The sequence below is a fragment of the Phalacrocorax aristotelis genome, chromosome 6 (genome assembly GCF_949628215.1).
Source record: "Phalacrocorax aristotelis chromosome 6, bGulAri2.1, whole genome shotgun sequence".
NCBI lineage: Eukaryota > Metazoa > Chordata > Aves > Suliformes > Phalacrocoracidae > Phalacrocorax > Phalacrocorax aristotelis.
This window is the reverse complement of record NC_134281.1, coordinates 41,728,165-41,742,501: the sequence shown is the minus strand read 5'-3', so window position 1 is coordinate 41,742,501 and position 14,337 is coordinate 41,728,165.

Here is a 14,337-nt window from a genome sequence, read left to right as displayed (position 1 = left end):
ATAACAAACTTGAAAACAGTGTAAATTGGTGACTATAACATACGCTAAGAGACAAAAGAATTTACATTTGCGCCCTAGAGCTTCAGTCTGATTTGATCATGAAAACAAGCTAGAATTGCGAATAATATATTTTGTAAATTGTGTTAGCACTCTAATAGCTGCTCAGTAAAATTATCTAGATCAGTCTTAGGGTAAAGAGAAAAAAGGAGATATTAATAGAGGCTAGAAGCCAAGGTAAGAAACGCTGCTGCCTGCAGGCAGGCTGCGCTAAGCAATGTGCTGGCAGGACCCATGGGCTGCATTCTGCAAACAGCTGATCAGGTGTGTGCGTGTGTGTGCGTACAGCATCGTCACCCAGCAGTGTGGTGGCTGCTGACCTGGGGAAAGCTTGTGCCCAAGTCTGAATGAGCTGTTTTCTGTGCCGTGGACCTGTGCGTGCAAGCCCAGCACTTCACTTCGCAGAGTTGGGTCTCAGAGGCTGTACTCACTGCTGGCCGCAAAGCACTAAACCAGAAAGCTGGGATTAGAGGGAGGGAAACAATTTGGCTGCTCTAATTTGCCTTTTAAGCGGTGCGTGAACAAGTGACCCCATAGTTTATGGTTGGCCTCTTTTTAAAGCAGGTCAGTCCTGAGTTCCTTCTACTGGAACCGTGGGCACTTTTCAGTCAAATTCTGTCTATTAAAAACTGCTCTCTTGCCAATAATGGTGCTAATGGCTCAACGGCAGCTTGCAGCCCTCCTCTCCTGGGGCTCCTGACTTCTTTCAGCATCTTCAGAATGAGATAGAAACCTTCCTTCACTCTCATGGTTTTATCTCAGCTAGAGTTACTCCAACTGTTCCTTTCCAGTGAGTGCAAGCAGAGCCTGAGCTGTTCCCCCATGTCAATACCCTTCCCCCAGACAAACAATCTGTGCCTGTCTGGCCCTTGCCTGTTCAGCTCACGGGATTTGGAGCCTTGCATGGGAGAGGGAGATGGCTACAGGCAAAAGATCGTGCTTGGGGAAGCCCAGGTGGATTTGCCCGCTGGGTTGCTGAGCAGGATGTAGCTCTCCACAGCTGCCTGAGTGCCAGTAAGTCCCTGAATATACAGCAAATGAAGGAAAAGTGGCTGGTGGTTAAGGATAACTGGTACAGCTCTGAATATGGGAGACATATTCTACACACCGAGGTTCAGTTAGTCATAATTTTCTCAGGAAATTCATTTTTACCCCTGGGCTGTATTATAGCGGATTCTTTCCAAGTCAGTGACTGTGTGCAACAACAGAGAAACCTGGTCAGCCCGTACGGCACTTAATGGGCTGCGTTTGCCAAAGACGTGGCAACGGAGGTGTTTGCAGAGACTCAGCCCCTCTGCGCAGATGGGTATTTGCATGAAAAATTACTCCTGCTCTTTCTTTACTTCTCTTCAGACTAAAGCTATAGAATCCTGTCCCAGAGGAACCCAATTAGATCCAGATGTCTCACTAGTCGTATGTGTTTTAATCTTTACCCCGAATTTACGTAATGCAATATCTGATTTCTGCACGCAGTTTCCACTGCACGAGAATGAAAATACATCATAAGAGCTTACTGACAAAAGCAAACGCAGCTGCACATGGAGCAGAAATCAGCCCAGCCACTGAACTGCTGCTTGGTGGTTTCTTTTCCCAGTCTGGTGGGTCTTCCAGAGGTGCCATTGCCAGAAGTCAAGTTAGCAGGCAGCAGCAGCCAGGGTGACTCCCAGCACATGGGGTGATGGTTTTACTATGTGGTGTCAGCGAGCACCAAAGGCTGAACCCTTGTGCTAGAGGCAGAAAGCTCTGAAATCCTGTTCTTCTGTAGGATCTGACAATGCTCTGCCCACGGAGGATGGACTGTTTCTCCCTAGATGGCAGCATTGGTAAAGAGTCTCAGGGCAGTCTCCGATGGACCCAGGGTCTTGCTACACGTCACTTGGGTGTGATTTCATCTATAATCGAGGTGTTCATTCACAGTTCAGAATTACTGCATCTTTCAAGTCCTTAGTGAGTACACAGGTTGCCAAGCTGTTCCCTAAGCGCAGTCTACTTGAGCATAAGTATTGACCCAAAGCTGAAACCCATCCCGGTAAAGGAAAGGTCACTTTGAAACTGGCTAAAACAATTCAGGAAAACACCACGCAGTACTGGCTTTTGTGGGGTATTTCCATGTGATACATCCAAAGTCTAATCCCCAGTTCTTCAGCCTGCAGAGTTTTGGGCAACATTTCCAGTTGCCATTGAAAAAAAAATCTGTTCCCTCAGCTTTGCATATGTTATTCAGGATGTTTCCATCACAGCACTGACAGCTATGCCCAGACGAGGAAAATGGTTGCAAATAAAAAAAGCCAATTATCAAATCACATAAACCAATTCTCATTTTTTTCCTCAATGTTTTCACACACTGTCCAAGCATGTGGGACCACCAGCAATTCCAGTGTCTTTGTGCACTTTCTCCACCATCAGAAGAACTTTTTCTCATCCCTTCCCCTAGTATTCCCTTGCACTCCCCAGCTCTGGGAGGATCTGGGAGGCACTGGGAGGATCCCAGAAACCATGAGCTGGGACCAGTGAGCAGTAGGCCCACGCTGGGGCCAAGGAGTGTGGATGAAGCAGCAGGGTCAGGGAAGTGTGGTGAGAATGAGACGGGATCAGGAGCTGGCACTGGGGTGGAGGTGGGGCAACTGGGGTGGTACATATGGTGACTGGAAGGGATAAAAGCTTCAAACCAGTGATGGATTTGGTTTTACTGCCTTTGTTTTCACAGGTTGTGATTACAAGCCAGAATTAACAAAGATAACGGTCCTACTCCCCATTATGGGAAATGGCTTTATATGCCAGCGCAGAACCTGCTGTTCACAGCATCCCACCTGCCCTTTAATTCTGTAAACTCACATTTCCTTTGTGGCTAAACACTCAGATATACTCACATACAGCTTGATTACGGGGAACAAATTAAGTTTTAATTAGGATGAAGAATCCTGGCGAGGAGCAACAGTCCAGATCTGAAACTCGTTGGCATGCTTCAGGCTTTTGTAACAGCATGTGAGAGGAGCCAAAGCCGTGGCCATTAAGATAGTTTCATATGGCATCTGAAGTCATTATTAAATATCCATCCTCCCATTTCCAATGGCATGGGTTATAATTTGTATCATCTTGGTAAACAAACCCCAGCACAACCTCTGCACGGAGGGGCTGGGCACTGGTAATGTCTCCCGGCATCCCTCTGGCTCCTGCACAAAGCAGCAACGCTGTGCACCTCTCCAGAGAAACTACAGTGAGGCAAAGCCTGTGGTGCATTTCATTTTCCATAATTTCAACTTCTCTATCCACTTGTTTATTTTCATTTTACAATAGCAGGGTGCTAGTCATTGAGTGCAGGGCATTCCTTAATGGCCAGGGATTAAACGCTGCACTTCCATCAGTCCCTCCTGGCTATCATCCAATACAGAAAAGCTGCTCACACACTTGGTGTTGCACACACACATACCTCCCTCCCCACATGCCCACCATCCCTAGAAGTGGTCAGGATGAGATTAACATTAGAGGATTCTGGCTGTACTTAATGGCTCGATTTAACATCATGGCATTGATTAGACTTTGCACCAACTTCAAATTAAATCAGTTCCCTTGCCTCCTTTGTAAAAGCCATTCTGGAAGGACTATTAAAAACCTTTCGCGCTCTGCTCCCTCGAGGTGCCCGTTTGGGTGCCACAGAGGGACTTCTAGATGTGCTGTGGCTCCCACCGTGGTGCACAGCTCCCTGAGTGGGGAGTCCTCGCAGTCATTCCTCCTCTCTTTCAAGTCCCGGTGACTTCCACAGCAGAAAGGAAGGTTAAAAAAAAAGTAAGTTGGAGAGGGAATAAATGGGCAAAGTCCGTCCTGTGTCACAGGAGTGAGTATGTGAAGCTTTGAATCATTTGACTCCGTGTTTATCCACCGCTCCTGGGAGACGGGGGGAGCTGGAGGGAAGTGGAGGAGTTTAGGAAGTTCGCAAGCAGAGTGCTTGTGTTGTTTCTGGCACAAAATTACCAGTCATGTATGTCCCTTCACAATGCCATTAACCTCCCATGGTGAGGCCAGGAGACCTTCAGAAATGATCAGCTCCACCACTTCTATGAAGGATGACTTAGGCAGTTGTTCCTGGCAGCAGCAAGGCTTGGACTGCCGGTAGGAGCCATGAGCAAGGTGGGGCAGGATCCAGTTATGCAGAATAAATCTGATAAATGCGTGTTAAAGTGCTGGAGACAGCTACTATGGAAATGAGAAACAGCTTTTATCTCTGAACGGTGCTGAGAGCTGGGGGGTGATTCACTCAGACGAAGGTACATAATCCAGCCATTTGGCATCAAGGCAGCAGAAGGCACAGACCTGCCCTGGCCAGAGGACCTCTTGTGCGAGGAAGCACTGACAAGGGGGAACAGCACGTAGGGCTTTGCCTTCTCCTTTGGGGTCACCTGCCTGCAAGGATCCTTACCACAACAGAGGCTTTCCTGAGTTTAAGGTTTGTTTCAAGGCAAGCACGTCTATAAGCATTTTCCTGCTCCGGTCACTAATGTCATTCCCTCCCTGAACTGAGTGTATTGCTCCAGTCTAGTTCTGGATAAGCTAATGCTACGCATTAGCCCTGAAAGAGGGAAAGGAGAGAGAAAGTTTTCAGTATTTTTTCCTTCTGACTGTGCAAAAGTGGATGAAACAGGAAACACAGACTACAAATCCATCCTGTCCCAGTGTAACCCAAAGATAAAAGCATTAAAATAGTCTGTAATTATAGTCAACCTCAAAGAAGAAATTTTATGATGGCAGTAATCAGATGCTCAGCTCTTACAATCTGTGGCACAAAATGAAAGAATGTGATTCTTTTAAACAATGCTGGGGTTTACTTTGGGTCAGCAACAGTTCAGAGGTGTTTCTCCCTTTGTAAGAAATTTGAACTGTTTGAGAGTCTGGCCACTTGGATGACAGAAAAAAAAAAAAAATTAAATGACAGTCCTGTCTAGTTCCAGATGCCTACATCTTTCAGGGTGGAGCGTAGCCTTTAACAAAGCAAAATGAAAGCATCAGTTATGCAGCTTAGGCTGAAGAAATTATGTCAGCGTTATAGCTAAATCAGAGTTCATTAGAATGCTAAAATGGATATGGCCCAGTTAGGTCGTGGCTGCCTTTTTCAGGAGTACATGAGCACCTACCAGTTTTTAAGCATGTACCCCATGCTTACTGGTTTTTAGCTTTGAGTATCCTCCTGATAAAATAGTTCCTCCTGTGGAAGTTGAAACCCTAGGTTATATGGAAAGTAGAGAAGTTAGTAAGTTTAGATAACTTAAGGACAGATTTCCTAATGCAGGATGTGTTACTTAACCAACTAGCTGAGCTTATTAAAAACTAAAAACATTCTGTTAAACATTCTTAAAACTTTCTGGGTTTCAGTGTTCAAAATAAAAACCTATTATCAGAGATTCCCTCCCACCTCCTGCAACCAAAGGAAACTTATTTTCCTGAGTTTAACTTCTTAATGGGCAATGCATGGGTACCACGCCTGCCTGCACACTGCTGTTGTGAATTTTTTAGCCTGGTTTCCTAGAGAGACCCGTGTGGTCACCCCACCTTTGCATGTCCCTTCTAGGTGACACCAGGAAATCTGTTGACATATTTTAAATGGGATATAGACGCAGCGTTGGCAAAGGTGTTAAATACTGTCAGTTCAATGGTATTTCACAGCAGAATGGCAGAGAGAGAGAGAAACCCTGGCGAGACCTGTGCTGAAGACTGGTGGCTCTGGGAGATCAGCCCTTCCTAGATAACAGTGAATCCACGCAGGACTCCGTGCCTATAGGAAATCCAGTACCTTAATCTCTCATGCCAGTGGAACTATTTGTGTTATAATTGTTTGTTCAAAAGAAAGGCATACGGTTCTGGTGCTTCTTCACAGTATTCTGCTGTTCGCCCTTTGTGGCGCGTGGTGTGGCACAGAGTCCCTGAACCTGCTTTTCTTGCCCCCTCCTCTCTCAGCAGGGAGGGCAGAGCTCACAGAGGTCTGGCTCATCCTGTCTCTGGTCACTGTTGTTAATGTTGAATTTCTTCTCCATGATCCCTGACACTGTAAGAGCCCTCCAAACTCAGGGTTTGGTACTTACACACTTGAAAAGGGATGCCATAACTCTTTAGCCCCAGAGAAACATCAGCAGCAGCCACACTTGGTCAGCTGCGGAAGGATCTGCTGGAAAGACTTTTTTTTTTTATCTCCATCTGCTTATTTTCCTAAGGGAAAAGTTGTGGTGTGACCTCAGCCTCTGGCTGCTCTGCCCTTGGCCTGCATGTGTGTGCAGGCACTGCAGCTCAGCACCAGCCACACCAGCAGCTTTGGGGCAAGGAGGGAGAGGAGAGGCAGGGACTTTGCGAGGAGGTGGGAAACGCAGTAAATTGGAGTTATGATGGATGCTAGAAGAATGGTGGGAGACTTTTGACGTGCAAGTATAAAGGATGAAGGACACAAAACCGCTGGGTACTGTTACCTGTGCTGTTTGTATCTTGCTTAAAGATATAGTCTGGGATTCTGATATTGGTCGTTAGAAACACGACAAAGAAATACAGTAGAATATGGCCAAAGCTGTCCTGGCAGAAGTAAAGGGAATCTACAGGGCTGAAAGCTGTGTTTGTGTTTTGGTAACACACTGAGCCAGTTTATAACTTGCTCCGTTTATAGTAACATGCTGTTGGATGCAAGCTGCCGACATTTTGGACTTCTGTGCTTGTGTGTGCTATTAAAATCTGTATGTGATGGGAGTCATGAAGACATCGCCCACCAAAAGCTGGGCATTTACTGTGCAGAGCTGTGCTGCTGGGCTCTGTTACCTGGCTGGGTGCAACAGCAGGGGCTGAGAAAAGGCCAGGCGTGGTGGTGGGGGTTGGGGGTGCCCTGCAGAGCTGGGGCTGCTCTCCTGCGTAAGTGCACCCTGGTGAAGATAGGTCGTGATTTATGATGCTGCAGATACTTGTTTGCTTCGGCAAATTGTTTTGATTTGAGAAAATCAGGGCGGTGTTTTTAAAAAGCTAATCTTTCTGCTTACGTAGTGTCAGGATAAACTTCCTCATTGCTATACTTTTTATTTTGATTGAGCAAAATGTTTAATGTAAATGGAAGCCATTTATTTTTTAGTTTATTGCAAAGCAAAATTGCAAGCAAAAATGTGCTACATGTACAGGGCTGTTAATTAGTACCTCGCTCACAGCAGCAGGTGGGACAGTAGAGCTTCTGGCAGCATTTCAAGCATTTACTGATGATAACATTTATGGCAGCATTGGCGTGTAAGACATTTCATTTTTCTGCTTTAAAACAAAACAAAACAAAAAAAGAAGAGATGGAATAGATCCATGCAAATTAAACAGCAGCGAAAACTAAACTAGACATTAGTGGTTTCAAATACCCAGGCTGTACTGGTAAGCTCTCTATCATAGAGGGAATTAAAGTCAATTTTTAAGCAGCTATTGTATGTTCTACTTTGAACTGATTATTGTAAATGTCTTATATAAAGCAGCTGAACTGCATTTTTCAATTTTATATACAGGCCTTGAAAACCCACTAAGTAGCTGAATGCCCCTGTGCATGCATGTTAAACTTATTGTGCGGTAGAAAGAAGGTACAGAATATACCTCAGCTCATATATAAATAACACACTACTAATTTTTTCTGCCATTACCAAGTGGGTTGATGCTAAACAGCATAGCTGCTGGGTGTTTCATATGAATTGTTTCATAGGAATTGTTGTTTAGATCCGGGGAAGTGCTACAGATTCCTCTCACTATGCACTAATTCCTGCAAAATTATGCCTAATGATTTTGTAGCACAATGCTTGCATACTGGATCTTTCTTTCATCCTAACTTTCCAAGTTTCTCCTATCTTTTTTCCCTTCTTTGTTTCCAGCTTTTTTTCCTTTTCAGTCTCCTTCACAGTTTTCCCACTTGCCATCTCCTCCGTACATAATTTTTTCCCCCCTCTAGATTTATTTTCTCTTTTCTAGTATTGTGTGGGAATACAAGACTTCAAGATCGATATTTCACTTCAACATCTGCAAGCCCTCCTCTGGTCTGTGCTTTCAGCATTGACTAAAGTCCCCTTTGTGGAACTCTAGTGCAGATGTCTGAGGAGTTACTGTACAATTAGGCGAGCTTACAAAAAGGGTAGACACTGCAGTTTTTATAACATCCCCAGAAAGCACCCACGGGAGAAGAGCGAGAAAGTGGCTCCCCTGGCTCACCTTGGCTGCTGTGGCTCCTGCGCTGGCTGAGGGTGGCTGGGAGCCTGGGAGTTTTGGCCATGTAGCATGAGCTGTGTAAATTTGTCCTACTAAAAGATGTTGTAATGTGTATGGCCGTGTTAAAGTAAAGAACATGTTCCATGGCAACTGCCGTGTTTGTAGTAGCAATAGCATACGGGACAGCCTCACTTCAGCACTTCCCAGCACTGCAGTGATTGTCCATTGCAAGGAACACTGAAGCAATGAAGCAATGACTGGGTAAAAAAAAAAGGACATAAAGCACAATTTTTAGAGCTGGTATTAGCAACTTATAAATGAATCACACTGAGAAACAAAGGGAAAGAGGCTCATCAGTCACCGCAAACCTGAGCTGGATGGATTAAACCACATCTTGTCCAATTGCACAGCAGCTACATGGCCAAGACCCAGTGCACAAACCAGTGTGCTCTGCTGCAGAGCCCAGGTGAGCACGCAGCAGCCTGATGGGAGCAGCTTGGTACTCACGCAGCTCAGAACATTGGCAGAAGCCCCCTGGCATGGATGCACCAGGGCACCCAGGCATCACTGGGCAACTGGGAATATTTAACCCAGAAGTAGAAACAAGGACATCTGTGCTATGTACATGGTCTTATTCCCCCACCTCCAGCATTCCTGCCAGCTGCATGGGTCAGTGATACCCAGTACCAATGCAAACCCCAAAGATCTTAAAAGTTAGTCTTGTTGTGGGACTCAACTCCCTCAAAACAGTATTTAAAAGCATATGAAATGTCCTTCAAAAACAAACTGTCTCTATTTGAACACCATTCATTTTTTCCCATTAATAATGATTAGCATTATTTTAAATCCCTGTAGAGAGACCTTGAGTGATGGCCAAACACAGAAGGTGCTGATGCAGATGCCAAAACCAGAGAGGATGTATCAGTGGTAGGAGAAGGTGATGATGTAGGGAGGCGTAGGCTACCTTTTAAGAGAATTTTATTCACAGTAAGAGATTTTGCTAATGGTTATTTGATGGAATTCATGATGGAACACTCTGGAAAACATCTTTAATTTTTATGTATTTAAAGCTCTCTAGATTTTCAGTTTAATTTACCCCATAGAAACTAATATAAATGTAAGGAATGTTTTAATCAACATCTTTTAGCATAAACGAGACACTAAAAACAATATAACATATTAAGTATTCAGTTACATCCCAGGGTACCATTGCTTTTATTCCACATTCCACATGATATGTATAAGTCCTGAAGCAGTCCAAGAGGTAAAGGTTAAATTATGGATATGTATTCAGCATTCAGTCTAAGAAGCTGTCAAGCTCTGTAGTCCCTTTTACATGAAAGGCTTGTCAGCACGTGTTGCTGAGGTTGGTGGGAGATCTGCACTGGCAACCCAAAGGAGACAAGCAGACATGTCATGAGCTGAAAGGATAAAGAATAGAACTAGTAGTGGTTTATAAAACCAATAAAACTTGTATCTGTTCCTTTGTCATTGCAATACCACTCCAAAACAGAGGCCAACTCTTAACAGAGGCAAAGGCAACTTCATCTTTTGCAGGCTGACAAATGGTCATGTAAGTTACCAAATAACCCAAGACCTCAGGACTAAACTTCTCCAATTGTTTTCACATGATGCAACTTTAAATCTCTCTTTTGAACAGTATTAAATTTCCTTTCATTCCCATAAACTTCAGAAAAAGTTGACTGCTCTCACATTTCAGACTGTGACCCAGCTAACTTGCACTTTTCCCCTCTGCTAGTCTGGAGAACAGAATAATGAAATTCAGACAACAGTGACCAAATGTTGCTCCGTAGAACTTTCCTTTTACAAAACAGATGAATACTCCTGGGCTCCAAAACACTGCAGGGAACAAAACTTTCAAACCTTATGGAAATAAAATAGTAAGCCTATGTAGTGATTTCATCTCCTTTATCAGATCAGAGACATTTTCACTGGAATTGAAATGGATTTTAGAAAACCCTCTAAATAGAGCAAAAGAATTAAAAAATCCCACTGAAGCCATTATTGAAATACTGCTTTATTCAAAAAACCCCACACCCATGTGAGTGAAAGCTAAATTTCACAGAGCTATAGAGGAAAAAAACCCTCCATCATCCTCATAATTTACATAACACTTTGTTGCAGATAGAGGTGTGCTTTTACAAGAGCCAGGGAAATAAATATTTTAGCTTTTGTGTTTGTGATTAAAAAGACGATAGGCAAATGTATTGTGTACTCTGATGCGGACAAAGGGCTTTAGAAAATGACCACAGACATGCTGTGTGGAGGTTCTGTTGCTGCAAGGTCTGGAATTTCTCCCTTGAGGTGCTGAGCACTCTCGATCTCACAGAAACCTGACGAAGTTAGTCCACTCAGCATCTTGCCAGATGAGGCCCTGTATTTATATAACAAGAAATACCCACTGTGCTGCAGATTTGCTGCTGGTGTGAGTGGAATTGCATTCACTTAAGCCCATGGCAAATTTAGCCACTAGAGTCAAAATAAAAGGAGCCAAAATGTATAAATCCAGCAGACAAAGTTTATGGGGGAACTAAACCAAACATTCAACATCAAGATTTAGTGCAGCCAAATTGTTATAACTAAACGGGGTACCTTACAACATTTTGTGTCCTAGGGGCATAGTCTCTGTTTTAGTGGCATGCTAAACTCACGCTGATATCAATAAAAGTTTTACATGCAAAATTAGTGGAAAATACGAGATGTTAGATAGTACAATACAAGTCTATAAACCTGATACCTAAAACCTGCTATCATGACTTTGCCAACCCCCTGCTAACTTCCATGCAAATTCCACTGATGGATCTCTAGTTCAGCTTGTCTTAATTGAAAGTCTTAAAGGTGAATTGAAATGTTGTTGGAATAAAAACCTGTTTAAGATGCCAAACCCCTAACAAAATCCCTGTGTAGGCTTGCAAGTAAATAAAATATAAAGGCAAATGTACAGGCCTTCTTAATAACCTACCAAACCATGAATTCTGGATTCTATTTTTCTCCTGCAAAAATTGTGACATTCTTCTTCCTCTAATGACTGAAGTATTTTACTGCTTTACATGCCTGGCAACAAAGATGATATTGTTTAGGAAGGTGGTAAAATCCCCGTGGTTGATGCTGATGACTGCCATGGTCCTTCCTGGCAGGACTATTTACTACAAGCTGGTCTGGGGCTACCTGTAATAGTGTGAAGTCATGGATTAAAACAGTTGAGTGCACTTGTTTTCCAAACTATTCCCCTAATAACCTTCTTCCTGAATCAGATTTTTGAGGATTGGGTTAATTGATTCCTTTTAGAAAACGCAAACAAACTCTGCAAGAGGAATCATGGCCCCTTTGAAGTCAAGGAGGAGTTTCACCTGAAGTTACCTGAGAAATTTTGCAAAAGTACAACCCGGTTGTGCCTGAACTAAGCTGTAAATCCATTGTCTTCTTTTCAAGACTCACTTCTGGGGCTAACGAGAAAGTCAGAGATAAAACAATTGCAACTCTTTCCTCCCGAAGGATAACTACAAAGCTCAGCATCTGAAATGTAAATAAGCAGCCTGTGTGACTGTTTGGACGCACCGCTTTTACACACTTCTCCCATTAACTGTCCTGCTCTGTACCATGTCTGGTTGTTAAATTAATGCTTTGAAAGTGCCCAGCACAATGGATATCAAATTTAATGAAATGCTGGGGTGCCAACACACAGTTTCAAAAATAAAGCAATAACAACAACAAAAATAACGCATAATAAGCGTGCCAATATTTGCATATGTTATTAAGTTGTTGCTGGTGTTTGTGTCCCATTCTAATACCCTTATTTTTCCAGAAGGGTAGCATTACATGTTATGGAGGTAAGTAATTCAAGGATATAAAGAACAGAGTCCTTCTGCTATATATATAAAATTCCAGTGTAATACACATACGAAAGGGAAAGAATTGTGGTCTATTTCAAGGCTTTTTCTTTTATCTTTTCCATAGTCTCCTGCCAATTTTCAGAGTACTCCCAGATCACAGACTGAACTAGATTATCTGAACAAGATTGTACTGCACCTCCTGATACTCCCTCTGTCATTCCCCAGGGCTACAACCTGTGCTCTGACCCCTGACGGTGCTCCCTTCCACCGTACCCTATGGCTTGCCAGTCCTTTGCTTTCCTCTTAAGGCAAAGAAAAAATTTCAGCCTGAGAAGGAGACACAGTTGTTGCAAAGACTGTCACAAACGCACCTACTCATGGGCCTAACCTGTTGCCTTCAAAATAAAAAGAGGCTCCCAGCAGGGCATGCATATCCCACTACCTATGGACATACCTTGAGCTACTCCATGATGTCTGCAGCTGACCTGCCTGATTCAAGCAGTGAAAGACATGTCAGGAAACATCCTGACAAGGGCAGCACTGGATTTAACTTTTAACTAAAACAACACGTCAAGTGCAATCCATTACCTCCCTGTCTTCAGTGTCTTTTCTTACTGTCTGCTGAAAACACAGAAATCAGTCTTAATTGCTTAATAGTGTTCTGTCATAATCACCAGGTTTATCAACCATTTTCTCATGCAGTTATGAACAAAAGTGAAAGCTTTTGCTACATGATTGCATAAAGCAAAATTTTTCACATGAATGTTGGCCAATATCTGTGTTTCTTAAACTGTCTGCAACAGATTCTTACAAGAAATCTAACTTGCTGAAAAAAATTGCCTACCAAGATATATGTCTTTCTTGTACATGCCTATTCTCTACAGAGTGGCTGATTTGTTTTAGACGATTCAGGAAGTTTACACTTGTATGTCCTGTTCCCTTTAAAGAAACATGTTATTATTGATACCACAGTTGCTCCTGAAAACTCAGCTAGAAAAGGAAGGAGGTGTCAAGTGAGACAGTGTCTTCACATAACCTAGACAGAATTCCTATTCTAAAGAATTGAAAATGTAAGAAAAGATGTAAATCTCCAGTCTTTAAAAAGTACCAGCAATTGTTGTTTTCCATGTTATGTCAGCATTTAAAAATCAGTGGTGAAATCAGATTTACACACAGTCTTTCCATGGATACACAGATGCTAGGAATCCATGAGCAGTTCTAGCCTCATCTCCAGGTTCCTCCCTGGAAGCCTTAACTCATTGGTGTAATTCTAGTTAATTTTCAAATGGGCAAAGGATGATTGACATGGCCTCAAATGGTTGAAATGAAAAAATTCTGGTATAGATTAATAGGAGTATTATTGAAAGATGGAAGGGAAAACAAGGATTCTTTTATAACGTGACATGATACTTAAGAACATACATTGTCAGTAACTACAAATGTGTAATGTTTCTCTTTTATTTTGCTGTACTTCTGACACTCTTCTCTTCCAATATTTTACTTATCATCCTCTTGTGAGGTTTATTGTACTTACAAATCATTCCCAGACAGTCAGCTTCTTTGCTATCTTTTCATTAAAAAAAAAGAATAAAAAAGTTTCGTAATACATTTTCCCTGCGGGAACTAATTCCACAAAGATATTGACTACAAGCCTTTCGTTGTTTTAAAATATGTAGACATGCATCAAACAGTTGATTCTTCTCCCCAGAGTCACCTTCTGAAGCTTTATCTGTGCATTACATCTCTGAAGCATCCTGCAAACCATGTAGGAACAACTCTCTAATTTGTCCTCCCAAGCCAGTGCTTATCCTTACCTCGACCACTTTTTGCCATCAGATCATTATGAATATTCTGGGCTATTCATTTTATGGTGCTGAGGGCTGTGTCCACTCTAGTTCCTTTGTTTAATATATTTTTAGTTCTTCCACTGTGGTACAACAGACTGCAGCATGTTAATGGAAAAGTAGGGAGAATATTTGTATTGATTTCAAAATGCTGCAGATTGAGAGCAGATGTACCATGTATTCCCAAAACGTATGTTTTAACTTTCAATTATGTGCTGTGCTGAACAGTCTTCAAGCCAGGAAATGATTTATATTTGCTAATTGCATGCACTTTGGTAGATTTGCAGCTAAAAATAAGTGGTTTGTTTTTTAATTATAAATGATTTATCCTTTCACACTGCGTATACTTAACAGCTAACTGAAGAGTTGGGGAATCTGCATTTATTTTC